The 16,134-nt window shown below is 35.0% G+C and overlaps 1 protein-coding gene across 3 annotated transcripts in view; it reads left to right on the forward strand.

Annotated features, from left to right (window-relative positions):
- The first annotated feature begins 14,155 nt into the window (after positions 1-14,155).
- LOC119782926 (regulator of microtubule dynamics protein 2) overlaps positions 14,156-16,134 on the forward strand; it is a 57,435-nt gene continuing 55,456 nt past the window's right edge. For 2 of the 3 annotated variants that reach the window (XR_005280726.1, XM_038284137.1), the window contains exon 1: positions 15,624-15,702. The gene's annotated coding sequence lies outside the window, so the exon portion shown is untranslated. Of the gene's footprint in view, positions 14,228-15,623; positions 15,703-16,134 lie in introns of those variants that run through there. The other variant, XM_038284138.1, reaches the window with a different exon arrangement.

Raw genomic sequence — 16,134 nt, forward strand, 5'->3', positions numbered from 1 at the left:
AGGTCATTAAAGTGAACTACTGTAGGTGTGAGTGTAAGAAAGAGCATAACAGACAAGGGGGCAGGAAAGATTTGAGATATAGCAGGGCTTAAGCTTCATACAGTTTCCAGCAGACACATTCTTGTAAGCTGAGTCTGGAGCATTTGTGCTTCACCAAGTACCTGGAATGCTTCTGGACAAACAGGCAATAATTCACTCATATGGCCTTTTGTCTTTCTCATCGCTGCACGTTTACATCGGCGAGTAACGCTGTCAGATGACAAACGTTAAGTTGGACTCAATGGGAAACAATGGAAATTTTTGTGCTGCTGCAGTCTGCCATTACAATGTTGAGGATTTATGTTTCCCAGAGGAGCAGCTGACCCAAACATTCACATCCCAGAACAAAAAGTATTATTTTGCATTTCATTCACCCTGCTCTGAGACAGTTTTAATAACTGAGTTTGACTCATTTAATTCAACATAATTGGGTGATCAACAGCAATAACGTCCCAGGAATGTCAGTGTTATCGTTCACACTGATGACGGATGCTGTGACTAACGACACCTCAGAGTCTGTTTCTTCCAATGCCAATAAATACATTTACCTCCGTGTGCAAAAATGAAAAAAATAAGTATTGTACCGGCATGTCTGTCTGCACCCTCAGGAATCTTGCAGGAGGGGAATAAGTGAGTATTTCTATGACCCTATAGTGTTGCATCACATCACAGAAGCCAAAGCCAGCACTACATGGACACAGTGTTGAATGAGAACATTTGCTAAGAAGAAATGTTGCTCATAATAAAATACAACAAAGGTAGAAAGAGAAGAGAGCGCTTTGACATATGGGTTTTAATTTTGGCCGTGCAAATGCAATATATGGGGCCGGTTAAGGGAGATGACAAAGGAAATCATTAAAAAACACTCTGGTAAAAGTTGAAGTATCAACTTGACTTCTTTACTCAAGTAAAAGTGAAAAAGTATGTGCTCCAAAAACTACTTAAAGTATAAAAGCATAAAGTAACCTTTAGAAAGATCAGTTTTTCGACTGTTTAAAACATTTTTTGAGATAGGACCAAGGATGAGGGAGGTATTGTTGGTCTCCATCTCCCAATACGCTCTCGCCTGTGTCCGATCTTTCAAACACACACCTAAATGCTGAAGTAGTCCTGCTTTCATGGCTGAGTTGCTATAGATCAGTTAATCAGTGCATTTAATTAGCAGCTCCTGGTTTATTTAAATTTTTAGATGCAAATGAAGCAGAAAAGGTTTATTAAGCTTTTTCATAAAAAAAAACGTTTCCGGTCATGATCTTAGCACGGAAGACTGGCTTAATGATTCATTCCATTCACCTGCCTAGCTCCACCTAATTAATTAATAACTGTTCATCTTATTCACCTGCTCCTGCCCCTATTTAAGCTGCTTGCTCCCAGTCATCTGTGCCAGCATACCTTGTTTGTTGTTCTGATTGCCTGATCCTGACCAGTTTTGCCTTCGGATCATTGACCCTGCCTGTACCCGTGGTCACTAACCTGTGTTTTCCCCTCTACAGAGAATTCGGCCTTTCACATGCTAGCTGCTGTTTCGCAGATCCGACGTTGATAAACACATTTGTGAATCACATCTTTCTGTCTACTGGGTCCACAGTTCTGAGTCGTGACAGTTTCCATCTTAACCTTAGTTTTCTTCTGTATTCGCATCAGATCTGATATCATATTTGAACCTGAAACAAACCAGATAATTGATAACGATTCCTAATGCTTTAGAATATAAAGATGATCTACTTTCTTCTAAAATCATAGCAAAGCAAAATTGAAGATGACATTTTGTCACATTTACATCATCTATTTATATAAAATCAACAATCAAAACCAAAGTTGCTTCTAAAATCTTTCTTCTAAGAAATTAGTCCCAAGGTCAATTAATAATTAAATTATCCTTCAAAATAACATGATGGAGATCAGGGCCATGGTTTTATGAGATCTCTACGGTGGCCCTGAAGTGCAAACTGCAGCTACAAATCTAAAAGCGCAACTACATTAAGGAAATCGCAACTACATAAAGCAAAGCGCAACTACATTAAGGAAAACAAAACTACATAAAGCAAAGCGCAACAACATTAAGGAAAACAAAACTACATAAAGCAAAGCGCAACAACATTAAGAAAAACAAAACTACATAAAGCAAAGCGCAACTACATTAAGGAAAACACAATTACATTAACCTACCGGAAAAGGTAGGTACCAGTGGGAAACATGAGACATCGCTGATTGGACGACGGCGTCGTTTGACCCTTGAACCGGAAGTCATTCTGCCTGCTGCGGCTTTTGAAAACATGGATATTGTCGGCGCCCCAAACATAGCTCCTGTTATCCAGGAATATTTTTAATCGGGACATACGTCCGAGGTGATACTGGATATGCTCAAGACTAATCACGAAATTTCAGTTAGTTTGCGTACACTGAAGACACACTTAAAAGAAGCTGGGCTGTTCAGACGACGCAACTTCCGGTTCAAGGGTCAAACGGCGCCGTCGTCCAATCAGCGATGTCTCATGTTTCCCACTGGTACCTACCTTTTCCGGTAGGTTAATGTAATTGTGTGTTTCTTAATGTAGTTGCGCTTTGCTTTATGTAGTTGAGATTTCCTTAATGTAGTTGCGCTTTTAGATTTGTAGTTGCAGTTTGCACTTCAGGGCCACCGTAGATCTCAGTATTTTTAATCCTCTTATCAAGCATTGCTCAAATAATTTTTTGAACTTAACCTTTTTAATGTTTTGGTGATTTCTCTTTTTAGCCTTAGCATCTCTTGCTCCTAGGGGACCCTGAGGAGAAATAATTCAGACACCACAGTCCCTTCCTAAAGCTTCTATATCAAATACAGTTGCTTGTTTGTTTGTTTGTTTTATTTCTGTATTATATCATGTGATATCTGTCCTCCTTTTAAACACAGCTGTATGAGAAAAAGAAGAGAAGTTAGAATTAGAGAGTGGCCATACAGAGGAGTACAGAAATAGTTGAGGGTGTGTAGGCCCGGCTCCGACCACTGGCATGCATCAGGAAGCAGCCTCCATTCCACAGACTAGCAGATGGTTTAGAGACACTTCAGCCCACATGCAAGCGCGCCTGCCTTCCCCACCCTCGGCTATTCTGGGCCTCTTTGCCACTGTGGTGGCTTTCACTCAGCAACCACACAAATAAAGCCTGAGCAGAAAAGCATGAGAAACAGGAAGATCGGATGTGGAGCAGAGATGATTTTTGTATATGGAATGCCTTGTTTTGTTTGTTTTTATTTAATTTCAACATTTTTTTTACTTTGGATTATGACATATCATGTGTGAAAGCTGATTAAGAGCAGTGATGTATTGCAAAAACATAATCAGTGACATTCTCAGTTGCAAGGGAAGGGCTATTCGTGAAACATTTTATAACATAAATCAGTCATATAAGAGGGAATTAAAACCAACACCTACACCTCGTTCCTTTTGCCAAAAAAGATTCTTTCTCCACCAATTAGTGTGTGACCCTGGTGACCTTTATTTTCTATTAACTCAATGGATACATGTTTTACTTCAGATTTTATACCATAATGGAGTTATCTCTGCAAAAGATCAGTCTGTGACCAGATGCTATAGCCAATTAAAAATCAATAAATAAAAAACAATTGTTGAATTTGAATTTATGCTCCATATTTTCACACAGAAAAATAATCACATTTTCTTCTTGTCTATCAATAAATCAGATGGATTTCAGACTTTTTACCGTCTTAGGTCTGATTTAAAATACTTGAAGTTATTTTTGATAACTACCATAACAATGAGTGAGAGAGGCTTTTAGATTTTATTCAAGTCAGAGATTCAATTAGACATTTAAACCCAGGGTGCAGGTGGCTGCACATTAAGGCAAAAACTCGAACACACAGATTTGTTGAATTATGGAAAAATAAACACTTCTCATCTAAGATATCAGGAATGGAAGTATACACCTCCACAATCCTGTTTCCTCCTTTGATAAAATGTTATGATACCTGGAGGCGTCACATTTCAGTTCAAGAGTTTTATCATTAATTTAATTAATGAATAACTGAAAAATATTATTCCTTTCTTTGTAATTAATGATGTATTTTGAATTGAATTGATATAAATAGATTTTCTTCTGATCAGTTTTTTGCAGGTATAAAGATCAGCATAATGTCCAGGGTCATGGGCGGTTCTAGAGAGGGGCCAACAGGGGCCAGTGCCCCTGTAGATCATGTCCTGGCCCCTGTACTGAAGACATAACACTCAAAGAAATTCTAAAGAAGATCTGCACTGGAACAGACATGATTACTGATAGGTCCATTGGATCTATTTTTTTTTTTTCTTTACAAATTCTGTTTTACTAATTATTTAAAAACAATAAGGTGACCACTTCAGTGGTATTGAGATAGAATCCCAGTTTTCATCTGCTGAGTGTTTTTTTCTTTTAAATAAAAAAAGAAAACTCTAATTTTTACAGTTGATTTTATAATTTTTCTGGAGTTCTAATTCAGATTTTATAGAAAACAGTAATTTTAACTTAAATTAAGTCAAAAATATGTAAAATTCCTAAATTCTGAATATATATTGACCTAATAAGACATAGAATTTTAATTAAACCTAACTGAATAGAAATTTCAGTTCATGCAGCTATATTAATATATTTGAATCCCTTGCCCTATTTTTTATTTCATGCTTTTCTTTGCCCCCATGAAAACACTCTGGCCCCCTCCTGGCCCCCTGGTACATTTGGTCTAGATCCGCCACTGTCCAGCGTCCAGGCTATTTGTCCCACAGTTGATGCTTTGGTATGAATAAAAAAGAAAAAATTATATTTTCTAAAAGTGTTTGGTCAGATTGGCCGAACAAGATTTTCATATTCGTAATATGATGACTCTTTTTTAATATTAGGAATTTAAAGTGTTGCAACTTTATTTATGAAATAAAAACTCATATCCCTTATTATGCCCCTGATTGCATCACACCAAAAGAAAATGCTTTAAAATTTGAAAGTACTGTTTGAGTCATAAGCCAGCTGTTTATGCTTTAATGGGTTTACCTTGTGAAATTGCAGTGTAAATCTGTGTGCCGTCTGCATAGTTAAATTAACTTATGTTGTTGTTTGTTATGAGAGAATGGAGATATTAACCAGTGGTGTCAAAAGTACACTCATTTGTTACTTAAGAAAAAGTATAGATACCGCAGTTTAAAAACACTCTGGTAAAAGTTGAAGTATCAACTTGACTTCTTTACTCAAGTAAAAGTGAAAAAGTATGTGCTCCAAAAACTACTTAAAGTATAAAAGTATAAAGTAACCTTTAGAAAAAACAGCCAGATGCCACTATATGAATAGAAAGATCAGTTTTTCAACTGTTTAAAACATTTTTTGAGATAGGGCCAAGGATGAGGGAGGTCTTGTTGGTCTCCATCTTCCAATATGCTCTCGCCTGTGTCCGACCTTTCAGACATTTTCAGACATTTCGACATCTTTTTCTGAATCCTACATTGCAGCATGGCATAGACAATTCACGTTTGCAGTTTGAAGAACACCTGCTTGCTTCTGATGATTTCCCTTAGCTAACCAATCAGTGTTTGGGTTATATGACTCATCCAATTACACTAGTTTTCACTACATGTGGATGGAGCCAATGATCTGCATTGGATGGAGCACATGATGTGAAATAAATATTTATAAACATTAAACCGAAGCCAAGAGTAACGACTAAATTTGTTTTAAAAATGTAAGGAATAGAAAATACAGATACTTGTGTGAAAATGTAATGAGTAGAAGTCAGAAGTGAGAAGAAAAATAGGTAATGGAGAAAAGTATAGATACCTATAAAGTGTACTTAAGTACAGTAACGAAGTATTTGTAGTTTCGGAGTAGTAGATTTGTTGAACTTAAAGTAGATATAATGGAGAGAAAACAATAACAGACCTAATTTGATTCATAGCTGCTTTAGGCACTAGAGGATCAATCAGCCTATCAGACATTTGCCCTTCATCCTCTGTACCTGCATGATTGCTTTTCTTAGTGTTCATTGCTGAAACTTTGCATTTTTATTTGAATAACAAATTACTGGTAATAAGAGGCAACGGCTTTTTTAAGGATGCAGCCCCACCCAAGCATTGTGGTGTATTAGCTTAAGAGCACAATGGGCAAAATCCGCCTCCCGAATTGGAGGTTTCAGATCCCTGCCTTACATGCAGTCCAAGTCATTTTGGTTTTGTGACTGGAATCTTTTTTTTTTTATTATTGTTAATGCTCTAACTGGGATACATAATTGCTATGTTGAAGTTTCTTTGGTGCAGATACATTTATTTTAAGCTATATTCTAAAGACAATTTATAAAGAGCAGAGGTGAATCTCTATATCTGGACTCCACCATTTTGTCTCTCTTTCTTTGATCAACCCTGAAAAATTGATCAATGGAATATAAAGGAAGGACACGTACACTCTGTTGTTCTTTGAAGGTGGGGGATGTTCAACAGTAATGTCTCCTGAGACTCCTGCAGGCACTGAATTATTTGCCTTTGTTCAGGTCAGACAGCATGACAGTTGAAAGATGAAACCCTTTTTTTTAAAAACACCTAACCCAGATGTGCAGCCATTTTGGCTTGGCTTTGTTGAAGTGCCTCTTACTGTATGTTTGAGCTTCAATATCCTAATGAGCTATTTGATAGAATAGGTTTATTTTTGTGAAAAGAGATAAAGAAAAACAACTTTACATTAATCACTAATTTGACCACCAAAGGAAATACAGATTTTTTTTTATTTTTTTTTTATTTAGAAAGACAGATTTCCATTACATCAGTAATCACAGCTTCATCCATTTAATATTATAACTGAAGATATAAGCAGAAAGTCCAAGTGATTTTGTCCATGTCACCTTTCTGTTATTTTGAACAGAATATCACTAACTTAATTGTAAAGATAACCAAAAATGAACAAAATTAAACAGTAATGGGGATTGCACCATCTCAAATAATGAAAACCACAAAGACATAAGAAGGCAAGACATATTTCGGAAGAACAATCAAATGAAGTCGGATCTAATTGGTTTCACGTACTCAGTCCATTTGGACCAAATCTTATCAAATGTTTATTTTTCTAATTGGAGGGAAAAACAGATCCTTTCCATCACATAAATCTGGTAAACAATTTCAATCCATTCATCAATAGTGGGTGGGTCTGGTTTCATCGAAATGCAGATTTTTATTGCATATTTTGCCTTTCCAAAACATAAACAAACAACAAATAATTAAAACATAAACAACAAATCACGCAACACCATGCCTTATAGGTGTAAATATAACATATTTTGGCTTTTGATAAATTATTCACATTTGCCTTTATCCAGGGTTTAATGACTAGAAGAATATATGCATACAACCATGTGCAGAAATTTTTATTCATGGTGGATTTTAGACATAGCACATAATTATACATGTGGGATGTATTAAACTGTAAGCCTTCCTCACAGAGAATACAGATAACATTATTATGTAATGTTTGGTTGCTTTGTGTAATTGACAACAAACAAGTGACAAATTTTAAAAGTTTCTTGTTTTGTTTTATTTTAGTTTTTCACCAAAAACATTTGAAAAAAAACATGGTGTGCATTTGTATTCTGCACCTTAACTCTGATAAGCAGAACAACAGAAAAATTCCACATTTGATAAACGAAGTCAAGATATCAGTGTGAATCCAGCTGCTCTCAAAGGATCTCAGAGGTTTGTTATAGAACATCACTGGGGAAAAAAAGCCATCTTTATTAAGACAAAAAAATAAAAATAAAGCTGTAGAAAGTTTAATAAATGTCTAAATTAGAGAAGAGCTCTTTTCAAGTTATCAGAATACAGAGAAAGGGTGTATTCAACAGCAGGTCTTTAAAGAGTCCAACGTCCACCTAGACCGCCAGACAGACGAGAAGCTTTTTTATCAAATACGTAAGACACTCATAGTAAATGAGGAAACAATGTGTGCAGCTGCCCTGTGCATCCAGCCCCAGAGACCCCAGAAGGGTTTAGATCAAACAATATTCAAGTGCTGAAAATCCCAATGAAAATCTAAGTGAGACTCTGTGTCAAGAGCTGACAATTAATGATCCAAAGATGTCTTCCTTGTTTTCTGAATTGGTCGATTCGTTTTGATAATACAAGATGAACAACAATGTAAAAAAAAAAAGAAAAAAGAATAAGAACAGTGCAAAAAATTTTAATCTAATTAAGTCATTTTTTTCTTAAAATAAGTGCATTTTCTTTTCAATTGAGGGGGTAAGTGAAACATTTCGCCAATGAAACGAGACAATTTACATTTAAAATAAGAAAAAAAAAACTGCATTTTCTTATTTCAAGTGCATATGATCTAGTTAACTGATTCCAAGAGTAAAAATACTCATTCCATTGGCAAATCATCCAATTTTCCCGCTCAAATTAAGAGTAAATTCACTTAATTTAATACATTTTCACTTATTTCTAGACCGTTTTTGCAGTGAAACTGGCATCTTTTTTTTTCCACTTTACAGTTATCAGCTAATTCAAGTTGGTCAATGACATCAAGTTTAGATTAAATATTTGGATATAATGCAAAATATTTACAATGATTTTCAAAGGGGATATTATAGTATATAGTATATAGGCAGTCTTTTTTCAGTTTCACAAACAATATTTAACAACTTCTGACAAGCAGCTAGAAAGGTCTTCTTTAGCATTTTTTGTCTAATTAGCAGTTTTTCCCTCTAATGAAGTCAAGCAGACATAATGTAAGCATCCATACAGGCCTGAGTCAGGCTCTAGCCCTTATCATCACACACACACATGCAGGCTGGGTCATGTGTCCAGAGCTGTCAACATAACGTGCAGCCGGTATTTAGGAGGCAATTATCTTAATCTCTTTATTTCAGGCTGAACCACAGAGGAGATGTTGCGTCTGAGTCGGAGCAGACCGATGATGAAACACATCAGGTCCACCAAAATAAAGATCAACGCAGGATGAGCAATATGTCTGCTTTTAATAGGTCATAATCTCTTTTCTGGTGCACAGCCCTCCATGATGAACAGCAGTCATTCTGAAGGCGCCCCCTGCTGGACAGAAGCTGCACAACACCAAAAGCAATTACTTCTTTTATTAAACTTACAAAATCAGAAAAGATGCTTTAATTTATGGTTAAATATAGAAAATTAGATTGCAAACTTAATTTGTTTTTATTTAGACATTTTCTTATGATGTAATCATAGAGTTTGTTTGTTTACTGAAGTACAGAAGAGGTAATCAAAGTTCACAGCCAGGAATGTGTTGATGTTGAATCAGAAAGTTGACTTTTTTCCCAACAACTAAAGGATAATATCAGGTGATATATCAGATCTGAGGTTGGTACAGGGTTCAGTAAATACTTTGTGTGTAGCTTGTGTGAGTGTGGCATGTTTTCAGAGCATGACTAACGAAGAGGAAGGAAGAGATCATTAAGCCCAGAGAGGCATAATTTACACAATCTGATACAATCTGACTGTTTTTAGACATTTATTACTCCTGAGGTTAGGGTTATATATATATATATATATATATATATATATATATATATATATATATATAACCAAAAATATAGATGTGACATTATATATTTTTTTGGTTATACAAATCAAAACAGGTCAAAGCCTAGATGGTTTCACAAGCATTTAGAATTTTAAATATAAGAAAGAAAGCAATATATTTCCAATGGAACCACTATCATGTCTATTACTATTCCTGATTTATTTGCAACTATACAAAAAAAATCTAATTTGTTCAGCCCAGCCTAATATCTTTTTTAAAAGTACGATAAAAAACTGAAGGTCTTTTTGAAAATTAAGAAGACATCTTAGACTGTATTTATCAAAGTCTTGACTAAACTAAACTATAACTAAAGCAAATTAGGACTTAATCAGTTAAAGCTGCAGATCCACACTGGTTTTGGTGGACTATATATGGCTATAACTATTGTATGTTTAATTTCATAAATGTGGGGTCTATTCAATTAAAATTGTTGATTTCCGATGTAGGACTGCTTATCGCAGAGCCTTCAGACCCAAAGGTCCCTAAGGTGTACCTCCCATTTTTAATTTCGGAGAGCCAATCAGAAAATAAAACATCCCAGAGGATCTCCACCCTAACCCCCCCTTTAAGTCAGAGTGGCCAAAGACACACGGCAAAATGGCCTTAGAATTGTTGGATAAAAAAAAAACAACAACAACATACTGCTTCAATTTCATCTAAGAATCAAACATTGAGGCCTAAGCTAAAAGAAAATGTATTTTCTCACTGCTTTGCAAGTACAATCTCCACTGTAAAGCATGGTGGTGGCAGCATCATGCTGTGAGGATGTTTCCTGAAGCAGGAACTGTTCCCTGTAGAGGATTACAGCAGTAAAAAAAAAAACATTGTTTTAAAGAGGAATCTGCTCCAGAGTCGTCTTGTACTCTTCTTCTGACACTGATCTGAAACCCACAACCAGGATAAAAGGGAAGAAGTTCAGGGGCTGGGAGTGTCCTTAAGAGGCACAGTCAAAGCCGGGAGAACTCTAATTTAACAGCTCTGGAAAGACCTAGATAGGCTACAGCTGCTGGGGCTTCACATCCAAAGTCAGTGAGGAGAGAAACAATCTGCAGAGAAGAATGGTGGAAAATACCCCCCAAAAAGTTTACCAGGCGTATAAAGACTGGGGTTTCAAAAATATTGATACTAAATAAAAGTGTTTTTAGGAATTAAATTTAGTTGAATGAATGAATGAGTGATATGAGTTTTCTTGATATTTACACAGTGAATGAATGATACCTCAGGAAATCTCAAAATATTGTCAGGTTAAGTTGTTATTCATTTGCACACTAGCATTTGTTGAGAAAGAAAAGGGTATTTTTTTAGTTACCGTATTTGACAATTTCTATCTCCATGCTTTAGAAAAATGTGTCTACTATTGAATATATTCCAAGGTGCTAAGTTCAAGTTTGACATTTTAGTATTGTGACAACCATTGTAGAGAGCTTCCCATGAGCCAGCCAAAGTCTTTCAGCAAAATAATAAGACATAAATGTGAATACTTATGTACCTATCATGTTTAAATATTTGCATTTTTTTTTTAATGTACACGAATGTCTAAAACAGTGAAGCCATTGAGAATATGTATGTAAAATAAAAATGAAAAAAGAGAGGGAATGTGATTACACTGCTGACAAATTAACTTGTTGGCTTGTTTTAAAAATAATTAAGGAAGTAGAAATTAGTAATTCTGCTTTACTTTTAACCAGTGATTGGGCTCAATATCCCTCGATGGTTGGACTGGAATATTTCGGTGAATCTACTGAAGACATATTAGATTGGGCTTCCCCTGAATACTTGTGAATACTTTAACCTGCCACATATCTATGTTTGAATGATGTTTGGATTATGCTTTAATGACTACATGTAGATGAGATGTATATTATTTATCTTCCATCTACATTAAGCTGGTATGTGAAGCACATGCACAGAGGGATTTTCTCCAAGACTGACAGGAAACAATGCAGCTTCACCCACTGAAGCTCTGAATATGATGCCCTATTTCACAAGAATTACTTTCCCATGTGTTGTTTGACAGCTGTAATACACTGCTGCTGTTTCTCCCTCTGCCATAAGGCAGATGCGTGCTGGTTGGATAAGAAAAGACTGTTGACAATATCAACTCATCTGCAGGCTTTGACCCCAGAGAAGTGAAGCCATGGCCGTTTAGAGCTCCCTTATCAGCATATCTTTGCCTGCAGGGCCAACGCTGAGCAAAGCTTAAGGCTTTTTTTATTTTAGATATTTTTTTGTGCTGCCATGCCTCTGGGTTTCAAGTGGGTTTTTGTTCTCTGTGCAAAGCGAATGCAGGCTGTGGGCTGAGGAACAATGCTGCTTTCACAGAGCAAGGCAGAAACTGCACGTAGCCGTCCCCACAGCTTTGTGTAAGGAAACTTCCTGTCACCTCTGCTTCTCAGCCTTCATTCCTCTCTCTGATGCAGAAATATAGCACATTTACATCTGCCAAAATAAATAAACACAATCAAAAATAGCTGTTTGCAATAATGTTACTGGTGAATGATGACTGCTGGTTGTGTTTCTCCTGCACGTATGTTCCCGGAACCGTCAAGCTTGTCAATGTGTGCAGATGATCGAGATAAAAGAAGCGATTTAAAAAGTAAAAGGCCTCTGGAAAGGTGATGTTTAACTTTTAAATATAATAAGTCAAAAATATAAATATCACTGAAAGACTAATAATCAAATGATACCAGTTATCTGACATGTTGAAAATAATATTATACAATATTAAGTAAATTTTTGTCTAATCAAAGGGATCTAGTATCAGAGCGTTATAATTCCAGGTGTTAAGAAATAAAATAACCTTCAAGAACTTGACTGAACATTTTACTGATAAAGTTTGAACATTAATGCTACAGTAATTTATTTCTGTTTGTTTTTTGATAAAAATAAAGCATGCTGTCATTTTAATAGACCTGGTGAGATGTGCAAAAATAATTCAAATAAACACAATTTTTTTTTTTGTGAACTATCATTATTCAATATGACTGATATGAATCAGTTTATAATATTGCTGTAAAGTCCCAAAGTTTGTTAAATTTCAGTGTTTTTTGTAATATCAAACAGATGATTTAATAAAAAAAAAACTTATCTCACTCATTCTGAAAAGGTCATCATGCACTTTGGATGGGAGGCAGGCCCAGAGAATCACAGATCTTCCACCGTACTTAATAGTGGGCATGAGGTAGTTTCCTTTGCATTCATTAGTGTTGCATATTTAATTGCATTTGTGATATAATAACTTAACAAAACTACATTTATTAATTGCAGAAGCACTCAATCTTTGTCGCATTACATTTAACAAGAGTAAGACACTAAATTTCTCACAGCAACCCCTAAGGTGGTGCTAAAGCATTTTAACTGGGTTTGCTTCAACACTGAACGGTGGAGAGAGTTGCACCTAGCGCTCAGATCAATGCATGCAAGTAGAAGTGAACACTTTTTTCGCACAATGCTTACAGCACAGTAGTCCTGCAAAAATGGACTATGGACAAGCAAGCTTTCAAGGAAGCTAAAAAAAAAAAAACTGAAACCCTGAAATGAAACATCTAGAAGTTTGTAGAAAATCAAAATAAAGTCAGAATTGCAGTGTTGATTAAAAATGATCACAATTTACATTTTTGGCAAAATTGTTCAGCCCTAGTATCCATCCCTTGTTTTGAAAAAGATCCAACTGGGCTATTTGTTCCTGGAAAGCTCAGTTTCAGTCTTATCTGATCAAAATACAGTTCCTTAAAATCACAGGATTAAAATATTTACGATTGTAATTGGAGGACAGAAAAGGCTATTGTCTAGCATCCTAAACTACTAGTTGGTACTGTAGGTAGATAGAATCTAATTGTCCATGTAGAGAGTTTGTGAAATAAACCCATTTACTTCTTTGAGAGATTATTTTGTTTTTTACCTCCCCCATCATCCTCCTGACTGTGTGAGGATACATCATAAACTTTGGATCGTGTCCAGCCTACTGTGTCCCAGTTCCAACCGTGTGAAACGTTATAGTTTTGCTCTGAAAGTAGATATGGATTGTTTTGGATCTGTAGCTTTTTATTCTTACTCCCTGACTCAAATAAAAATGCATGTTTTTTAATTGAAAGGTATAAACTATTGTTTTTGCTATTTTAAAATTTGGTAAAGATAAAATGCACTGTAAAATTAAATTATGTTTATAAACAGGAAAGCAGAAAGTATTTTATTACTGATAAGAGCCTGTAAAAATGTTTAATTATTTTATAAATTAATCTTTGAAATAATGATTAACTTATTATATAAACACTTTTTAATATGCCAATATTTGGAGCTGTGTAGATTTTGATAAAAGAATGTGACCTTTAGTTTTAACAGCAATAATCCTGGATTCCAACAATGGTTGAGATGGTGAATTTAATTGCATGTTTGATACACAAGCAGAACTGAAGTCTTCTTAAAAAAACACGATCCTTGCAGTACCTTAACTCTCTGAACTCTAGCCCACATCAGATTTCACCTAAATCAACCTTAGCAAGGACATCTCAGTGTACTGGCTTCAGGTCCAAGGTTGATGTGGTAATGCATCTGTGTAGTAATATTTTAAGCCAGAGTGCACATTGAACTTAAACTGACAACAGGGACACGCTCCAGGGAAAGACTTACTGAAGAGGTGAGCCACTTTCAAAGCTTTATATTGCAGAATTAAGGTCATACATGACATCATAAAAACATGCATATACTTATGCTTAATTATTAAACTGATTAAATGACAGGTTTAAAAATGATCAGAGGAGAAAAAAGTTTTTCTGACTTGGTCAGGTTCATGCAGTTGGTGTTATGATTAACCTTGATAATCTGGCCTTTGATCGGGGAACATGAATGGGTGCATTGCAAGATGGAACGATAATAGAGGCAACAAACAAAGGAAAATAAAAGCTAAGGATCAATGCAGAGTTGTGTTGTTGTCTTTAAAACACAGAAAATAAATCAATCTTGGTGGTCTAAATCAAACTGCTGCTTCAATGTGAGTTATATTCAGGGTGGAGCCATCAATGGCAAAATAACAAGAAATCATGGGGAAAGAATATTTATATAATACTTGGAAATATTTATATGTAAAACCAAAGAAATGAAATGGTGAAAGCACAAGATTCCAACTTTTTTCCAAACCTTATAGTCTGACCTACCATGTCTGCCTCAAGCCCCACCTTAGAGGGTAAGAAACATAGCTTTTTTGGACAGAAAAAAAAAAAAAGCAATGATACTTTTTTTTTTAACCTCAGTAGATTTTAAATGTTGAATTTTCATCACAGTTAAAAAAATGCATTGTTGAATTTTTGTTTATTATACTATACTATACTATACTAGTTTATGCGTGATATGTTAAATTGCTTTCAACTATGACTTGAATCTGTAAATTGATTATCAAAAGTAAGGTATGGAAAAGTTATCCTTATATCTTTAGTTTCTCTTTTTCTTAAAATTCAAGTTTCTAGTTCGACAGCAACGGCTGGAAAGACCTGTTGTTGTGAAATGCCTTTGCACCACCTTACATAAATATTAATGCAGTTTTACTATAAGTAATGCCAAATAAATGCTCACTTTTTTTTTAGCTTATCATGTCATTGTTTTTCATTTTTACTTAAACTAATACATTCCCTGTTATTAAGCAACTCAGTATAACCCATTCCTTGTTGTTTAACTTAGGTTATTCTTATGTGTTTTATGTTATTTTTGACATTCATGGTGTTTTGGATATGTTTACTTGTTGATTTGATTTTCTTCACTTATGTTTAGTTTTGTTGCATTGTGTTTATTTACATTTGTTTAAATAATTACCATTTACGTTCGGGTTATAGTTTATCTAATGCATTCATGCAGATTTTTTGAGTTAATTTTTGACTCGATTAGTTTGTGTACTTCCTTTTTTTTTTTTACTTTACTTAAATTAAATAATTAATTCAATAACCAAAATGTTACAACATTTGTTTAAATACCTTAAATGTATTTCATTTAAATTAAATTTGTTTAAGGGCATGTTCGGAACTCTATATTTTGACGCCTATGTTTTTCACACGGAATGTTTTGAGCGTTGCACCAGCAAGCTGTCAAGTCAACAGAAGTAGCTCCTAGCTCACCTGTGAGGTAAAATTCGCGTTGGAAACTTTTAGTTTGTGTTGTACAACTCTATACGTGAGAGTGAATGTATCGTATGAATTTCAACGTGAGAAAACACTTAGTTTCCAGTTTAAATCGGTTGTTTTAGCTGCATACTGTGTGCTAGTGCTAGGTTTGACTTTGTCAATGCTAATTGACTAAACTACATTTTATGTCGAAGCTATTAAAGACTTTTTGCAATAAGTACACTAAGGACAAAGAAGAATTCAGACCTTTTTGGACGTATTTATTTGAATTTGTACTGTTAGCTTTCGTTTCAGCGGAAGCTAACACTATGATTAAGTGGTGATCCAATTATCTCTGCTAACTGGTCAGGCACAGTGTTTAAACTGGGAACTAAAGAGGTTAATTACTTGAGTTTGCTGCTGTGTTATTTTAAGCATAAGGTTTCGGTGTTGA

Source organism: Cyprinodon tularosa, unplaced genomic scaffold, assembly GCF_016077235.1.
Source record: "Cyprinodon tularosa strain WSP-4 unplaced genomic scaffold, ASM1607723v1 ctg199, whole genome shotgun sequence".
Taxonomy (NCBI): domain Eukaryota; kingdom Metazoa; phylum Chordata; class Actinopteri; order Cyprinodontiformes; family Cyprinodontidae; genus Cyprinodon; species Cyprinodon tularosa.